Source organism: Dasypus novemcinctus, chromosome 8 (genome assembly GCF_030445035.2).
Source record: "Dasypus novemcinctus isolate mDasNov1 chromosome 8, mDasNov1.1.hap2, whole genome shotgun sequence".
NCBI lineage: Eukaryota > Metazoa > Chordata > Mammalia > Cingulata > Dasypodidae > Dasypus > Dasypus novemcinctus.
Window position 1 is genome coordinate 56625850 of NC_080680.1, and position 18988 is coordinate 56644837.

General features: G+C 37.9%; 1 pseudogene; it reads right to left on the reverse strand.

The window, feature by feature from the left end:
• LOC101426999 (chromodomain-helicase-DNA-binding protein 3-like) overlaps positions 1-4498 on the reverse strand; it is a 28616-nt pseudogene extending 24118 nt beyond the window's left edge.
• Positions 4499-18988: the final 14490 nt, after the last annotated feature.

Here is an 18988-nt window from a genome sequence, read left to right on the forward strand (position 1 = left end):
TGAGGAAATCATTTGAGGGTAGATAAGACAGTGTCTATTGATTGAAGGAAAAATCTAGAAATAAAGTCACTTGAATTTCTCTTATGGCCTTGGAAGGGGGCAAAGCACAATACACTTCATAGAGTTGGCAGGAACACATTTGGTGAGCTTTCCATTAACCTATCTATTAATCTAGTTATGTTAACTTGACTGATATTCAAGTTATTCTCACTGGAAAATGGTCTACAAATTCTAGCCTCTGATAAATAAAATTTATGAGGAATATTTTATACCATGAAAATCATTTTTGGAAAAGCAAAAGCTGGTCAACATTTCACCAGACACTTTGCCCACGTTGACCTCAATTTTATAGGACAAAATAGGATTTTTCCAAGCCGAGGCCCTGCCAGGGTATTTTAATAGTACAATGTTAATATGGTTATGGATATTTCCAGCCACACCCAAAATGTTCACTTCCTGGGTTGATGCTTTATGCACACATGTTCAGTCCTCAACTTTAATATTTGTTCATCTATTGTAACGTGTACTCATGTAAGATGCTATTAATAGGGGAAAATGGGGGGGGGGCATAATGAGAATCACCTATATTTTAAATGTAACATTTCTGTAACCTAAAACTTCTTTGGAAATACACCAGGGAAACATAGAGAAGAAATTGTAAACATATATAAAACCATAATAGGTCTTATGGTAATGAAAGGCACAATCCAAGAAATTCTTTTTTGGCTTTGTTTTTGGGGAGGTTTTGGGTTACAGAAAAGTTACAACTATGACAGGGGAAGATCACTGGTGCAGAGATAGTGGTGAGGGGATGTGTGAGGAAGGGTACACCAGGCGCATGCCTCTATGGAATATGAATATGTTCATGTGGTCATGGGGCATTATGTCCATGGGTGGAGACCCACACAATAAACAACAAAATATTAACTCCCCATCCTGGGGACTCCTGCTACATTCTCTAATAGAGTGGTAAGAATCTCTAGAGTACATAGGCAGTGCCTAATAAAAAAAACAAAAAACACCAATATGCCTAGCCCTCAATATTAATGCTTGTGCTTATGAACCTTCTTCTTGTAAAATTGAAACTTAGCCTAATAATATCTATTGCATAAGAGTTACCTCCTGAAAACCTCTTTGTTACTCTAATATGGCCTCTCTATAAGTCAAACTCAGCATATAAATTCACTGCCATCCTCCCAGCATGGGATATAACTCCCAGGCATGAGCCTCTCCGGCAACAAAGGATTATTACCAAACACCGACTAGTGATGAATTTGGAAAAAGACCTTGACCAAAAGGGGGAAATATCAAATACCAAAGAGTTTTTATGGCTAAGAGATTTCAAAGTGAGTTGTGACATCATTCCAGAGGTTACACTTTGCAAGTCTCAGGAGGATCTTATTAACTGCCACAGTAAGCAAAGCCTCAAGCATGTGTGCTTCCGAGGGCCTTAGAGATATCTATAAGGCAAGGCATACAACTCAAAAAAATCAGCACCCCACTGATGGGCCTTACCTTGCAAGATATGTTAACCTATTTCTCCAATGTAACAAAGTTAGACTCATTTATAATTTCCCTATACATGATTCTTCTACCCCTTTCATTTGAACCTCTAATTAGCACTATACCCATTAACTATATGTCCCAGAGACTTAAATCTTTGGTCTGTTCATGTGCCAGTTGAGTCCTGAATCTCAGCAGAGTTGCAGCCAACACCTACTCTCCAGTTCATCAGACTCACTCAGGACAACTAACAAAATGATGCCCATCAAAAAAAAAAAAAAAAAAAAAAAAAAAAAATCCAGAGTGTGTCTACAATTCCAAGCAAGACAGCTCCTGCCATCTGTTCCATAAGATCTAAGCCCCCTCTCAATCTGAAGCAGGGTGGACACCACAATCCCAAATTCATAAAGATTGAAGAATTAACAAACATTATGGGGAAATGCAACCAAGGACTAAAGTAGACTTATTATTGTAGTAACAGAAGAACTAGTAGCACTGATTTAAAGATAGTGGGTACCAGAAGGTCTGATAGGAGGGGGAGGAAAGAATAAGTGGAACATTGGGCATTTTCAGGACACTGGAATTGTTCTGCCTGATTTTGCAATGACAGATAAAGGCCATTATACATTTTGTCAAGACATAAAATTGTACAGTGCAGAGTGTAAACTATAATATAAACTATAGAACATGGCTAGTAGCAATGCTTCAATATGTATTCATCGATTGTAACATATGTATCACACTAATATAAGATGTCATTAATAAAGGTAAATGTGAGAGGGGAAAGGAGTGGTATATATGGGATTGCCCAATATTTTCAATATAACTTTTCTGTAATCTAAAACTTCTTTAAAAATTAAGTTTAAAAATATAAAGTAGTTCTTAATTCTTATAGGTCTCAACATTTTTTAAAAGCTAAAAAATCATGAACTCTCATCACTGAAAAGTGGATCTAAGTGTGCAAACACAAACACTCTCATACAGATTTATTTTTGCATTCAGTTGCAGTGAGTTTGTGACTCTGTCGCTGATCTAGAGGAATACGCAATTACCCTGTCCCCCTAGACCAGTACTTCATAAAATTTATTAGGCATATGAGTCACTAGAGCATCTTGTTAAAAATGCAGATTCTGATTCAATAGGTCTGGGGTGGGAGCCCGAGATTCAGCATTGATAACAAGCTCCCAGGCTATGTCAATGCTGCCGGTCTGTAGATCACACTTTGAATAGCAAGGCCTGATCTCTCAGATGTCTTAACTAGGCTTTCCATAAGGTTAGTAAGTTTTCCATTTGGAATTGTGCTCTCTGGTACCCACCAGAGTCTAAATTCTGTGTACCACTCATTGAAAAGTGATCCATTTGCTTTAGACACTAGGCTTGCTAGGCAAACGAAAACAAATGACTTGATGTCTTGGTCTCTCAGAAGACTTCAGCACCTTTGAGCAGAGGCGGATTTCAGGAGAATCTGCACCCCTGGTCAGCATTGTCTACAGGAAGAATTTTGATTTGTAAACCTACTGAGCACTCAGTACAGGCCCCAGAGTTTTCAGCCATAAGATAGGGTTTTCAGAGTATTTTTTGGCAGTTAAAACTGTTTTTATCACAAACATTCTGTGGCCACAAAAGCAGTAAAATAAATTGAAAATAACCGCAGAGTCTTATCTTTTTGGAAAGGCCTCCCAAACATATCGGTACCTCCGGGATGCCTCTCAGGAAACTCTCTCAAGCTCATTGGGAACAGGCTTGAAAAACACTGCAAAATGACATGGAGTGAATGATTTTGGTCTGCTTACCAGCAAGTAACCTCAATAGTGAAAGTCTGTTGGTTTCCGAAGCATTGGTTTAGGGCACCAATACATTCACGTCAGGGATTTAAGAGTTAACACTGTATCTGAAAGCTCCTTTCCACTCCAAGATTTACATCTGCTTCTCTAAAAATCTGTGATTCCATTCTTTTCTGACTTAATTAGGACCGGGAGTTTAAATACAGTGTCAAAAATGTTGATATTTGTCCACCCTTATATTTCCCAGGGTAAAGCTAACTGTTTTGTTAGAGGACCCTCATGTGCCAGAAGTCATTGGTAATGGGTCTGATAATTATACTCCTGCTGCTGAGAACCTAGACCTGCTCATTCTTTCCCCATTTTCAATTCCGGTGGGTTTTGCTTCTTTTCTCTTTTTTTTTTTCAAACAATATTAACTTTTCTCTTAACTGCTAAAAATTGCAGAGAGCAGACAACTGCAGCTCAGAGTGGTGAAACAAAGGAAGGGAGGGAAAAAGAGGAGGTAAAAGCTTGTATGCTGAGATTCCCTTTTTTAGGGAGGGAGGAAAAGATTTTGTATTTCCTAACAGGAGAGCATTAAAAAAATGTAGGCTCACACAATGAAAACCTTGTGTTTTATTAAAATGAAAAGCTTGCTCAAGGCCTCCATTACTCATTTCCGGATGGAATGGCAAAACTTCAAGTTTGAAAAGACTCAAGTAGCTACAATCAAACTTTCCCTGTTAGCAGCTGATAACGCAGCACTTTCCAGAAATCCATTTTGTAGATTGTGCAGATCAGCTATTCTCAGGACTCTTCGGCGGCTGAACTCTGCACAAAGAAGGTGGCAGCTCAGAAAGCCTGGAGATACTCATGCTGAGAGGGTTTTTTCCATTCTTTTAGGGTGGGCACTGGTGGAGTGTTCAGTGGGTAGGTGAAAAGGTAAGCCCCACAATGCCCAGGTCATGGCTTCGGGATCCCCATGCCCCCACTGAGAAGGACCAGGGCAAGCGCTCACTAACCCCTTCAGCTTTCCCTTCATCCAGAGGGAACAAGTTTAGAGATGCAGAGGTAGCCGGCAGGTAGCAAGCAGCAAACCTCATGCCAGTTCCTCGTTTAGGTTGGAGAACAGGCACCTGGTCTTCATTAACATTGCTGCTGTAGTTAATGTGTTGCAGGTGTGAAAGCGTGTGGCTGAAATCTGACAAAACACCTGTCTTTTGTGGCACCATTAGATCTGCCTAGTGTGGGACACGACCCCCTCGGGTGTGCTTTCTCCTGCCTTGAAAGCCACAGTAAGCATTGTCCTGTAATTACAAAATCAGAGTCATCATTGCTGGGAAGAATTCCTTAACAAATTACACCTAATTAGTCTGAAATTACCTTTAATTCATGGTGAAACCATAGGCTTAACTGTGTTCTATAACACCTTCCTTTTTATCTTTATGCAAATATGATTATACACTATCAAACTGGCACAACCAGGCATAAAAAACAGCTGCAGCTAGTTCTTTGGTTACTAAATGGGAACTGGACGGGTGCCATTGATTATGTTTTCCGGAATGTGCCATCAAAAAAATAATAATAATATCAGCCAGTTCCTTCCCTGCAAACTTCAGGTTTCTTCCCTGCCCACAGAATCTAATTGAAAGCTGTGAGATTTATCTCCCTTGCCCACCCCCCACCTCCTCACCACATTTTCTGCAGACACATGTTCATCTTGTTGCCACTCAATCTTATAGGATGGCACAAAGTTTCGAAACATGTCCCATTTTATTTCCGATCACAGTATCTTATGCTGATTGCATCTTTGAGCCCTAATCCCACCTCAGATCTTCTGACATCATTGATTTAATTTACTTAGATTCATACACCTTGGGTTCAAGGTTACTTGTATAGGAGATATTGATCTAACAGCTTTACATACATACCCTTTTTTAATCTTTATTTAATCCAGATTCTATTGTTATTATTGCCATTTTGCTATGAAGAAACTGAGTCATAGAAAGGGTATGCATTTTGCATAAGATCACACGACTATCAAGAGAAAGAGCCAGGATTTTCACCCATGCCATGATATCCAGTATGCTCTTAACCTCTACAATATACACTCTCAGTGATGCCCCAGCTCATTTCCAACTCTTCTATCACACTTCTAAATATGCCATAGTAAGGAATATTTGCAGTTAATTGGCACGCAAAGATGAAAAGTATAATTGTGAGAGGAAGAAATCATGGCTAGCTCCTCCCTCGGATCCATCAATTTGTGTAATTATTATATTTCCCCGTCTACTCCCTATGAAAGTTTTTTTTTTTTTCCAGAACTGAAGTTGTTTTCTGTTTCTATTAAAACCAAAACAGGACTGGGTATATTATTTGTTTTTAAAAATATGTCTTTGAATTGGTTGATACTTTGGTAACTTTTATTCTAGTATAAGTAATTTTTGAGGTGCTTCCTCAAATTAAACCAAATTTTAATTCTTCAAAAAAAATTAAAAACATTCAGTGCTTCTTTAGATTTCAAAGTCTGATTGCTTTCTCTTTTTCCATTCTCTGGATAAATACCATGCAAAGTCAACATTGGCTTTGAAACAGTCATTCCCATCCTACAACCAGTGACCACCTATATTATTCCTAAACTCAACCCAAACCCAAGTTCTCTTAAGATTGTTTTTAAAAAAAAATCCCAGAGCACATCTAGGTTACTCTCCAATGAGCTATGCTTTTGCAAGTAAGAAGGAGATTAATTTCGTGAACAATTTAAGGCTTGGTTTGCAAAGCCAAATACATATCAGGTGCAGACATTGTACCAGGCAGCTCTGTAGGAGGTCTCGACTCTCAGCCGGAATGTAGTGGTGAACTGGTTACAAAAATAATTACAACAGGACTAGCAATATGGTTTTGGCTGAATACTACTTTTGTTTCAGTATCAATCCATTTCAATAAAAGCATTTTCTTGATGGTTGTTCATAACAGATATCCAGATCCATCTGTGGCTATTTTATTTACAGTGTTGCTTTTCTTCGCCAACAACAAGTTGGCTAAAAATCAGATTTTAGGACCTTAATCAGAATCAAAACATTGTCTTCTCATTTAACACCTCCATTCAAGCTCATATTACCACCCTGTAGAAAACAGAGGCTGCTAATGGGAGGCCAACCCTGACTCCTGCACTGTGGCAATCCACACAGCAGCCTCCAGCTGAAGAATGGGTGGTATTTGTTTTTTTCAGTATTTTTATTAGACTGATTCCCACAAGTTTAAGAACATTGTAATTGGAAACACTGCAGGATTACATTAGATTGAGCCCAATAAAATAAAAGGAGGAGACAGAACTCTTCTCAACCCCTTTTCATGAAGTTTAGAATTTTCAGCCCATTTTAGAGCAGAGGATGTTCCTTTCCACATCTTTCAAGTTTTATAAACACTGGAAGCTCCACTGGCTTCCTTCTCATCACTAAGGGCTACCAGCTCATGTTTAGTATTTCTAATTATTAGACCCTCAGTAATTACACAGTCTGATTGGTTGGTCAATGGGGAAGCTCCTCCCATTTTCCCCACTATTAATGTTTATGATCATCTATAAGCTTCACACTTCGGTGTGCCATGTTGCCCCTCCCACCCCCAAACAACTTTCTGTGTTAACAAATTGTAATTACTAAGTGGGGGAACATGGCTAGGTCTACTTGATGCCAAAATATTCAGTTAAAAAGAGGGGGAAATTTGGTCAAACACCTGGATGTTTGAGCTGCAGAAGGCCAAACAACTGTGTAAGCCAAAATATTTTTCCAAATATTTGGAAACAACCACAGATGTTTCCCTCATGTAGATAAAACACCTAGGTTATTAACTGAATGCTTCCCCTTTCATCTCAAAAGTTGGCCTCTGAATTTGCTTTTGGTCCCCTAGGTAAGAATATCCACCTAGCCGTTTTACATAGCCAAATAAGAAATACCAAAATGAGAAACAGAGGAGAAAATACATCCTATAGTCCAGTGCAATTCTTCCTAGCTTTTCAAAAATTGTGTTAAACATACCCCCCTACCCCTACCCACTAAACACAAATTACCTCTGGGGGAATCTTCCTTTTTTACATATATACTCTTTGTATCCCAATATATCCTATAAGCTAAGAAGAAAAGAATTTAAGTGTTGAATATCAGAGAAGGAAAGTTTTTTTATACCTTAAATAAATAATTTGTTGCCACTAAAAGTCATTTTCTGAGGCTCTGGTTTCTGTATTCCTTTCTAAGGAATGCCTTCTTGACACCTCCAATTGTCTTTCATCTATAGACTGACAAAGCCATTCTAGGAGCATATAAAACATTCAGGGAAGCGGATGTGGCTCAGGCAACTGGGCTCCCACCTACTACATAGGAGGTCACTGGTTCGGATCCTGATGCCTCCTAAAGAAGACAGTGGACTGGCATGAAGAGCTGGCATGGCAAGCTGACACAACAAAAGACACAAGAAGAGGGAACATAATGAAAGACACAACAAAGCAGGGAGCAGGGGTTCCCAGTGTCTCCTAAAGAAGACAGAAAGCTGACGCAATGGGCAGGTGCAACAAGCTGACACAAGATGACACAACAAGAGACAAGGGGAAGAAAAACAATGAGATACATAACAAAGCAGGGAACGGAGATGGCTCAGTCATTTAGGCTTCTCCCTCCCACATCAGAGGTCCTGGGTTCGGCTCTCCATGCCTCCTTAAAAAGAAACAAGGAAGATAGACACAGCAATTGCAAACAACAAGGGGAGATGGGGATAAATAAATAAATTAATCTTTAAGAAAAAAACATTCAACACTCTTGTTAGATGAAATTAACTCTGAACTATACCAATGTGTAAATTAAGAGGAAAAATACATTATCTTTTTGTTTTGTTTTATTTTTTTATTTTTTTAAAGGTACTTTACATAAACATTACATAAAAAATATGGGGGATTCCCATATGCCCCACTTCCTACCCTTCCTATTTTTCCCACATCAACAACATCTTTCACTACTGTGGTACATTTGTTAAAACTGATGAAGATATTTGGAGAATTGCCACTTTTAAACAGCCTCTAACCCTGAGGTTTGTAGCCACACTAAAATATATGAACTCCCAAATACTATAAACATTTACATAAATATGCATCATAAGGGGGAGTAGGAGACCACCTAGAAGTTTTCTCCACCCCTCAAGGTCTGTTTTTTTCTTAATGAGAACCTTCTATATGATGGGTATATTTATAAATGATTTTCCAAAATTTTTTATAAATTGGGAGAATTGATGCCACTTATTGTACAGAGTTGTTTATAAGGAGTCTCAGGATTACTGTATTCCCTCCATTGGACTGGATTTTAAAATAATGTAAAAAGAATTCAAAGACATCAAAGATACATATATAGTCATCTATAACCTGTACTACCTCTTAGCTGATGGTCTTTAGACTGCAAGAAACCATTATCCACTCAAGCTTGTAAAGGACAAGGAGTTTAGCTTAAAATATGAGAAATAGCTGGAAATTGAACCAGTCCTTTCAAGGAACTAGAACCAGGACCCTAAAGCCTTCCAGACTAAATGAGCCACCCTCTCCCATCTGTCTCTATCTTTCTGAGACTACATGGTTTCTCACCTCTGCATTCTACACTGTTCTCCAGTTTACCTCCAGGAGTTCTTAACAAGGGGTCCCTGAGCTTGAATTGAAATTCAAAAAACATTATTCTTGTGGAGATGTGTTGGTGTGGATGTGACATATTTATTAAATAACACAGAGTAGAGTGTGTACTTAGTAAGGGGTCTGTGGTTTTCACCGAACTGGCAAGGGGTTCCATGGAACAAAAAATGTTAAGAACCTCTGATTCCTACTTGCTCTGTGCATTGGTTAAAATGAGGATAATAGAAGTTTCTACTTTAAAGACTAGATGTGCATATCACTGTGTTAATTGACACAGAGGGCTTAGAAGAATGCTTATCACATAATGAGCATAATAAATAATATGTTTTATTGTTGTTACTATTTTTTATGCTCTTTGTAGACTGACTCTACTGATTGCTCATTGTGCAAATGACTTCTGTTGTCACACTCAAAAGAGAACCCCAGCAAATAGGGGTTTCAGTTTATAGGATCCTGTGACTCTAGTACTCACAATTAACTCACTGGTGATTCTGAATGCTGATTTGAAATTTGCAAGAGAGAATCTAATGAGCCCAGCTTAGGCAGCTGTGTAACCCTGGTCCCATCAGGATCTGCCCTGCCAAGAATGCCATAATACCCACCCACTCCTTCCTGAGTTTCCTGGGCAAACTCCTAGGGAAAGGAGGGTGGGGCAGAGAGAAAACAGAGTACATCCCTAAAGTGGGTATTGAAATTTTGAACTTATTCATTATATGTCTTTATAGTCTAAAATTAGAAAATCTAACTGAGCTTAAAGAAAAAATAAAAGTTATCTACTCATAGGAAAATAGCTTTTTAATATTTTGGCATATATTTTTTCATACATTTTATTCAGGTATTTACATTTTTATAAATATAAAATGATACTATTTATATGGTGTGCAGTCATTTTTCCCTCTTAATAACATACTGTGAACAATTTTCATGTTACTAAATGTTTCTCTAAAACATTATCCTTAGCAGCAAAGCCTTTGATTAGATAAATAGAATACAATAACTTACTCTTGAACATTTAGATTATTTCAGTTTTATAAATTATAACTGGTACCCCAACATGGCTTCTTTTGCATGAATAGCTATACACATAACTTTCTTTATTTTGAATTAAATAAGAAATATATGTATGCATGCTCATTTTATTCTCTATTTTTATCCTTATTGGATCACCTAGAGGGTTGTCTATTTTCTTTGTTTTTCAAAGAACCACCTCTTGGATCAATATGTCAATCACTTTGGCTTCAATGGGAGTCCAAGCTGAATGAGTTAAAGATAAAAGTCAAGGACATTGTAAGATTCAGAGCTGTGATGAAGATGTCTGTTGAATGCATTACTCATTTGTTTATTGTTGTTTTTAAAATGAAATTAATGGCCTGTTGCTCTGATCACTCAAATTTTGGGGGACTACAAAGATATTCTGCAAGAGGGAACCTCCATGGCAATGTTATATTCTTGCTTACAGAGTGCAAAGTTCAATATATGGCCACTGAAGTAATATTGTCAATTATATCACGTGGGCCCTCATTTATTTATTTATTTTGCCTAATTTGTGTGTCAAGACACATGGAGAGTTTCAAGAGAGAGTCTTACTACTATTGGCCCTGTCCATTTCTCCTTTTCTTTCTGACATTTCCTGCATTATCTATTTCCATAATATATTCAGAACCTCATTATTAAAACCATTGTCGATTGAAATTTCAAACACTTAAATTGACCTTCTTTGTCCTGTTTATTATTACTTGACACCAATTCTACTCTGTCAGATACTGATTTTGCCAACCCTGTTTTTGCCTCTGAATTTGCCCAAGATAGTTTTATCCAAACTTTTATTTTTATAATTTCAGAGTTCCTTTAATAAAGCAAAAATTATTATATTCTTTTAATTTTGTCTGTCTTTTTTTCTTCTACTAATTAGAAATTATCAGTGTTGTTAAAAAAAAAATTCCAAAAAAGCAAAATCATTAGTCTCATATAGACTAAAAATAAACAGATATTAAGGATTTTATTTAACTCATGAGTCAACCAGAGAGAGGTTTAAACAGTTTAAAAGACAATCTAAGTGGGAGAGAACGTGGCTCAAGCAGTTGGGCACCCACCTCCCACATGGGACATCCCGGGTTTGGTTCCTGGTGCCTGCCTAAAGAATATGAGCAGGCAAAGAAAGCACACAATGAACAGACATAGAGAGCAGACAGTGGGGAAATAAATAAATAAATCTTTAAAAAAGAGAGAGAAAGCCTGAGAATGAGACACAATATGATATCAGGAATATTGAAATGAATGTTCAAATGGAAGCAGTCTTGTTTTACTCGGGGACTGGGGTGTTAAGCAAGGAAGAAAGTCAGTTGAGCAGGTCAGGACAGAATTTCCATTTTTATAGACAAGAATTACTTTGTATTGCTATCAATTACCTACAACTTATACTTGAAAAATAAATAAAAGGAAAACTAGAATTAGAATACTAAAAAGGGTATGTTGTAGGTAAACAAGGTGTGGTTTTCCATTAACGCACAAATTTTTTCCTACAGTTTTCTTTTGCATTTTTTATGCTTTCTGTTTTTGTTTTCAATCTTTCCTTCATATTTCACTAGTGTTTTATTCAAGTTATATTTTCCCCTTTCTCTCCTCTAGTTATTTGTACCAAATTACCTACTTACTTATCTTCACTTATTTCGATTATGTTTAGAAATTAATTTTTCTCTAATTACCAACTTTAGGTAAAACATTCCTTAGATGTGATAGTTACAACTTTTACTTCTTCCTACCACTTTAAAATATGCATCTCTTTTGAGAATTAATAATACGTTATTGTTTCCTTATATTACAATTATTAATATTTATGATTTTAAGATGACAGCCCTCATATTTCTATATTTCATTACTTCCTTATTCTTGTGTCTGTGTGTGTGAATCCCTGTGTATGCATTTATCTTAGCGGGAAATATTCAAATATATATATTTTTAAAGGAAGTATACTAACGTATGCTTTATATTTGTTTCTTTTGTATGTGAATAAGGTCTAGCTATAGTGTAGAAATCTTGTGTCACAATTTTTTTGCCCTTTAAAACTCTGAGGAAATGATATAATAGTCTGATGTTTCATGTTACAGAAAAAAAATCTGAGAATTGTTTTTTTTTCTCTTGAAGTTTATAACTTTCATCAGGATACAGTTACTCGTCGGGTTATTTTTATTAGTATTCTGTGGTGTTTTGTTTTTTTTTTGCAGTACCAGGGATTGAACCCTGAACCTCGTACATGGGAAGCAGACGCACAACCACTGAGTGACATCTGCTCCCCAATGAAATGGTTTTTTCATTTGTTTGTTTGTTTTTAGGAGGTACCAGGGATTGAACTTGGGACCTTGTACGTGGGAAGCAGGCACTCAACCATTTGAGCTACATGCATTCCCATTCTGAGATTTCTTGAAATCATTCAATTTGCAAAGCCAGAACTTTATTCCCTAGCCCACACAAGTGCCATTTGTTTTATTTTTTTTTTAATATTGCTTCCTTTCTATTTGTTCTGAATCCCCTTTAGGAACACTCAACTCTCTAAATGCAGGATGTCCTCCAACTACTTACCTCAACTTGGATTGTCCTTATTTCTCTGTCATTGACCTCTGCATTCTGGGAGATTTTTATCAAGCATATATTCTGTACCACTAATTTGATTTACTGTGGTGTTATTTCCCCTCCTACGGCCTTTTAAAATTATGTTCTTAAATGTTTACTTTTAAAGCAGTTCTTTTATTCTGTCTTATAATTCTTTTAAAATTCTGCCTGCCTCTCACACCAGTTCCAATTTCTGTTTTTTGTATTGTCAGCTCATCTTTCTGGTTTTATTTCATAGAAATCATGTTTCTCCAATATTTGCAAGTCCATGAAACTGTGTGTAAAATATATTTTTGTTTCCTTCAATAACTTTTTTAAAGATGCTTTTCTCTGAATAGGATGATCCTATGTATAGGTTGGTGTGTGTGTGTGTAGTCAAATAAAACAGAAACCTGAGACTCTAGAAAAAGAACAAAAAGAGCTAGCAGGACAGTTAGTGCCTCCCAACACCAAAGCACAGGAGAAACTGATTTCTCTAAGTATTTCTAAAAGTAGAGTTACAAGATAAGGCTGAAAAACAGGAGAAATTGTTGAAAATCTTTACAAGGATTCTCCCTACCGCTCCATTTATCTGGGCAAAAATACCTTCTCTGGAGAGACAAAACCACTGAGAATCCAGAGCCAGAGGCTGGGGCAGAGAGGAAGGTGAAGGTCAGATATCCTGAAAACGGGATTGGAGATCCAGGCAAACAATCCTTTTTGAGCTATTAGACCCCTATTAACTCATGGACTGGAAGTTTCTTTCTGGGAAAATGGCTCACAAAAAAAGGGACCTTCAGATATTGACACTCAGGGGCCACCAACCGACAGGCCCTACCCGCCCACACACAGGAATTCCAGTCTTCACTTTTACATAGGAACACATGGCCAAAGTTCACCACACATTTCAAAACAGCCTCCACCAGGATAGACAAGCCAAAATAAAATACACTTGGAAGAAACAAAGACAACATAGAAACCAGGAAAAAAAATTTAAATTAAAAAAAAATACATATATATATATATGTATAGTATTAATAGCCTCAAAGTAATCAGAAGAGAGTTTTGAGTCATGAAATAACATGCTATTTTTAAAAGGAACGTTAAGAGACAATTAAATAAAATGTTACAAAAGAAAGGAAGATAATCGAGGAAATCTTCAGAAAGTAAAGCAACCACTTAGGAAAGGTGGGAAAAGAAAGAGAAATAATAATGAAATCAGAGAAGGGGTCCAGGAATTCCAACATCTAAATAATAGGAATTCCAGAAGAAGAAAAACAGAGGGAAAAAATGGAAGAGAAAGAAATTATCAAAGAAATAATACAATGAAATTTGCCATATCTGAAGGAAATGGGTTTCTGCACTGCAGAGGTCCAAGTGCCCCACATACTAAATGTTAGGACTATTCCACAATAAGGAATATCTCTGTAAAATTTCAGAATACAAGGGATAAAGAGAGAGTAATAACAGGCCACTTAGGGAAAGATGGAGAATGATAATGGCATTTGCCTTAGAATATTGGGACGCTAAAAGAAAATGGAACAAGGCCTTCTGAATTCTGTCATCAGTTATTTCCAAGCCACAACCCTGATTCCAGCCAAATTACAAATCAAATGCCAAAGTAGAATAAAGGGAGTTTCAGACTGTCAAGGTCTCAAGCAATTTGCCTCTTCTGCTCCTTTCCACAGGGAGCCACTTACGAATGTGTTCCACAAAGGAGAAACAAAGGAGTAAACCATGGAAAAGGAAGACAGGGAAATCAGGAAACTGGAGGTCCTGTGCAGTTAGAGGCCAAGGGAATTCTAGAACAATGGTGAAGGGAGGTCCCAGAATGACAGCAGGTATAGAGAAACACCAGTCTAGGCAGGAGAAAGAGGGCTCCAGGAGCTAGATCCCAGGCCCACTGGAATAGCATGAAGAGATTTACTTTCCTTTTGGAGAGTTTAGCAATAAATTAATTATAAGTGCGTAGAAACTATGCAAGCAAACCAAAGAGAGGCAATTATTAACTCCATCTAAAACAAAATATGATACATGAAAGGAAATGTAATACCAACACAAACGTGGCTCAATTTGAACAATATTTATATAGTCAAAATAATGTAAATGTGAATTATTAAAACATGTGTAAATGTTATTATTAAATAATGTAATTGCTGATTACTAATGAAATTTAAATGTTGATATGATTATACCTGAGAGATGTGGGGGAAGGAAAGTATTTCCTATAAGGAAATAATATCTAAACCTAAAGCATAGTCAGGACACTGTGTTTGTTAAAAGACATGAGGCCCAAATGATTGCTTCAGAGGAATAAGAATGTAGAAAAGGAGTCTATTAGTTCACTTTTTAAACTAGTACTATCAAATATTACTTTGATAAAAATGAAAACTTAATTTAAAAGTAAAATAAAATGAATGATAAAAGGAACATATGTAAAATATGTCCTTCCTCCGGATTAGCTATATGTTCATTTCTTTTTACTTTGGATTTATTCACAGGGTCTATTTTGTTTTCTAGTGTCTGATAGTGAAATAGTAAAATGCTGATTCAAGGCTGGTATTTCCCTCAGAATTAGGGTGAGAGATTCTTATTGGTTTACTGTTAAAGGACAGCTTTCAGATTGCAAGGTGATAAGCTTGCGGGCAAGATCAATGGCCAGTAGCTTCAAGGACATACGAACAGGGATGGGGCTGGAACTTCCTGGGCAGGAGTGTGTGTGTTGGGGGGAAGCAGAGATTTCAACTCTAAGGATTTCTTCTACTTTTCTGCTAAAGCTGCACTTCCAGGGTTAGAGCAGCAGTTGTGCAGCTCCCCTCCCAGAGTAGCTGTGATCACCTATTTCAAGGAGAGATTCCCTTACCGTCTTTGTTAGCCCTTTGCTACCCAGCTCTCTCTAGCAGCTCCCCAGCTGCTGGTTTGGGTATAAATGCCCATACTGGAGGATCTGCAGGCCAGATTTATCTAGGAAGCTCCCTGCTGCTGCATCAAGGAAAATCATTTCTGCCTTGGGAAATGACTTTTCCAGGGCTGTTGCCCCTACTAATGCCACTGAAGTCTTCTGCTCAGTTCACCCAGCCACCCAACACTGACCATTTCTTCTAGTAGTGAGTTGGAAATGGACTCCAAATACTGCTGTCTCCATCACCCTATGCTCTTATCTGCCCCCAGTCCACCAGGTCCACAATTTCTTCCACTAGCACCTCATACATTTACAAAACTCCCTTGCAGATATTATTAACAGTTCTACCCTGGGGTGTCTTTTATTTTGATCTCCCATTGAATCCAACAGAAATTCCTCGGGGTGTCTGTCATTCGAATAACTTTAATTTCCAGCTGTCAGTACTGAAGAACATTTTTTCATGAATTTTTATATTGTCTAGGTCTTTTCTTCAGAGGCAAAGCTAAGCATTAATTCCATATAAATCTGCCTACAATAAATATCATAATTAGATAGCTGTAATTTGCAGAAAACACAAGCCAAGATTATAAAACAAAATGAAAGTTTATTCCTCCCTCACATAAAGAGGTCAGGAGGTAGACACCCAGAGTTGATACGGGGGCACCTGTCAGCTCCCTGTTCTGCCATCCCTAGGGTGTGGCCTTGTCCAAGACGGCTGCTAGAACCCACCCATCATGTTCCAGACAGGAGAATGGAGGATAAAGCAAGGAACAGTGTGCGTATTCCTTTTAAAGGTCACACCCATATTGCATGCATAATATAGTAATGGATAGTAACATAAAATAATATAAGAAAGTAGAATATATGGGTCATGCTATCTAGAATCTTGAAACCTCATCATCTGCGGAATACTTTGAGAACAATGTTGGGAAGCAAATGTTATCATCAGTCTTATCTTCTACCAACAAATCTCTGAAACAACAGTTAGCCAGGAATTCAATAACATTATATAGCTTAATGGAAACAGAAGGCACAAGAAAATGTAAAGAAATTTTACTGAACTCTGGTCATTTTTGGCCACATAGATTCTGATAATCTATTACCTCTTAGCAATCATCTTTTTGTGCCACACTCAGTTGCACGCACTTCTCCGTGATTACGACTTAGCATCATAAGATGCTTAAAATGGTTCCCAAATGATAGATTTTATGATGTAGCTTAACTTCACCTTTAAATACATTATTCTTTTTCCCTTTCTTTCACTCTTGTGAAAGCTCATCACCAATCCCAACAACAGCCCAGAGGATTAAGGACATGAGCTTCAAGTGTAGATGCCACCACCTCAAGTCCATGATGAACTCTGTAGATTCACAATATTCTTACTGCCAATCTAAAGGAGCTACAGGACAAAGATAGGAACTGAGATGTCAGAACAAGCTATAAATGGAGTCTGAGTCATCACCATTTTCACATGTGGTCCCAATGAGCAGCACCCTCATCTGACCTAGATGACAACCCAAGTGCAACATATGGGTCAACCACAATCTAGAAATGGTTTCTGCAACTCCTGCAGCCTGATACTTTGATTGCTTTGTGGTTGCTCTAAAAGCCCTAATGCAGAGCTCTGTGGATTCTTCGCTTTACTATGTGGTTTCAAGCTGGGCAGAGGGGAGGAGATGTTGGAAAGAAAAATTGCCCAGTGCACCATGACAGATGTGTAATTAGGCAAAGCAGGCCAGTGCTTACGGCGTTTCAGCAATTGTTCACACTCCAGGCTCCATAGCCAGGTGCCTTGAACAATGAGGTGATGATAATGTCTTCATATGACCTGAGCCCAGAGAGCGCTCATGTTTGAATAGGCCAGGCAGAAACCCTGGTGGAGTAAAATGAGGACTGCATTATTTTCTTAGTGTTCACCAGTCTTTTTGGTCTAAAAATTAAATGTGGTTTGTTAGGAAGTCTTTAACGTTACTAAAAAACACACTCAGTAACTGGAGAGTCCTAGGAAGGATTTGAGATTTTCTTCTCCCTGGGCCTCAGCGACTCCATTTGTGAAAAGAGAAATTAAATGCCAACTAATGAAAGTGGGGAAGGGCATTGTTGGTGAATGGAATCTGTATGAGATCATGAAGCATTCTCTGGCTTCCATATGCCTGAGCAAAAGAGAATCACTCCCATTTTTTAAGGGATGAAATGCCATAATTTCTGGCTATTTTGTTAAATTGTTAAATACTATCCAGAAATGTTTCTTTACTCCCAACTAGGGCTTATTTCCTCTTCAGGCTATACACACTTGTAATAGAAAAAGGCTAAAGATCACAAAGCTTCCTTCAGCCTTCTGTTTCTACCTGCCACCTTCCCCATGACTTTTCATGCTTCTGACACTGTCCAATTTCTCCCTGGACCACCATTTCCTAAGGGCACTCGGTAGCCTTGAGAAGGAGGTTATTCCATCAATTTCTCACAGTTAGAGTTTAATTAATCCAAGTCTACATCCGGTTTCCTTTTCCCCCCAGACCACATTACCTTTTGGACTTACTTTCAATTTCTTTCCTTTAGCAACACCCCAACTTTGTATGGCTTACTTGCAGGGATCAAGATTATTTCTCACATCTTGCCTTCTTTTACTTTCAGGATCTCCCATCATGCAGTCACATTCTGAACTTTTACTGGATACCTTGTAGCAATGCCATACCATAATAATAGCTAAAGATCAAACACACTGTAATTATTTAGGATTTTAGCCCATAGTGGACTCCAATTCTGAGAATTCACGCAGTTCACACCCCTCTTCTCTAAGAACTGTCCCTTCTCCACCGTCAGTGGCAGGCCCCCGAGCAGCATGTGTTTTTAGCTATGTGACCTTTTCCCCCCACCCTCAGCTTAGCAGATGGGCATCAGGGCCAAGGTGAGCCAATCAGGTTCTCTCTCCAGGGAATTTGGAAAGGAATAGAGGATACTCAACAATCTGTGATGATGTCTGGAACTGGATTATGTGAATTTAGGAGTTGGAAGGCTGCCATGTGCATAAAGAAGCAGAAATAGCCAGTCTGCTGAAAGAATTGAAGGAGGTGTGAATAGTGAGTATTATATGGCAGTCATGTGGCCTCAGAGAGAGCAAGAAAAGACAGAAAAGGACGGCTGCCTGGCCTCTTGACAGTCTTCCAGCTCCTCATTCCAGGGCTTTAGGGGCCAACCTCTCTTCCGACATTTAGCTTCTGGGTGAGTCCCCTTTGAGCTAAAAATTTCCAAGGTTTTATTATTTTTGCTTATATTGAGTGGGATTCTGATGCTTCTTGTGACATGAAGGTGAAAGTTTTATTATTTGAAACTTTCCAAATGTCTTTGTTTTGAAAAATACCTTGATAAACTGCTTGAATTAAAGGTGAGATCTGAAGACATGGCTGGCATTAAGACAACAGAGAAGACTACTTAACTCCTCTGCAGGAACAGGAAATTTCTTCCTTCTCAAAGAGAGAGAATAAAGGGAAGAAGTGGGAGTAAAGAAGAAAGAGTAAAAGCAGCTTGTAAGATGTCTTGAGGTTGAAAGGGTTCACAGAGTACATT